At 43.9% G+C, this 660-nt stretch overlaps 1 protein-coding gene across 1 annotated transcript in view; it reads left to right on the forward strand.

Moving 5' to 3' along the window:
• The window catches only part of MUSK (muscle associated receptor tyrosine kinase), a 111,475-nt gene that overhangs the window by 13,567 nt on the left and 97,248 nt on the right, over positions 1-660 (forward strand). The gene's annotated exons all lie outside the window — the stretch shown is intronic.

A 660-nucleotide genomic window follows, 5' to 3' on the forward strand; every position in this document is an offset into this window, starting at 1 on the left:
CCTTCTGCAAATCCAATAACATTTATCTTAATTCTTTATCAGACTACCTGATGGGCGAACCACACTTGGCTTGTCCCTTCCTGGTAATGATCTACATTTAAAAATCTAAAACTTCAGTATATTACTCTGTAACTGGGGACTATGTCCATCTCTGTCAGGTGAGGAAAGCAGTGTCCATGCACTCAGGACTTGCCTCCAAGGGAAGTTCGTGGGCACCAACTCCCTCTGTCTCCTTGTCAGCTCAGAGCGTCTAAGCTCGTCATTCTCTCCTCATACGACACGCGGTCACCAGCCTCACACATTCTCCTGCCCTTGATTCCTTCCATTCTCCTTTCACTGACCCCCGATTGAGATCGTCTTTCCCCCCATACTTAGTTTGCTTTTCTACCTGGTGGTATATCATCAAACACTCCCCTCCTAGCATCTTCAAATCTCACCATCTCCTGTGATGTAAGCACCAGTCCTTGCAATAACATAATCTTTATCTTCTCTTCTCTGACTGAATGACCGACGGGAAAAATCAAACCTATTGGCACCACATAGATTAGTGGAATCTAGGTCCACGTGAGACCTTTATTCGTTAGGTTTGCATGTTGATCTCGTCATTATCTTTTATTGTCATTTTTCTGGAGGAAATCATCTGCTACTTTTTTCAGAGTG

Source organism: Otolemur garnettii, unplaced genomic scaffold (genome assembly GCF_000181295.1).
Source record: "Otolemur garnettii isolate 467f Iridium unplaced genomic scaffold, OtoGar3 scaffold00014, whole genome shotgun sequence".
In the NCBI taxonomy this organism is placed as follows: Eukaryota; Metazoa; Chordata; class Mammalia; order Primates; family Galagidae; genus Otolemur; species Otolemur garnettii.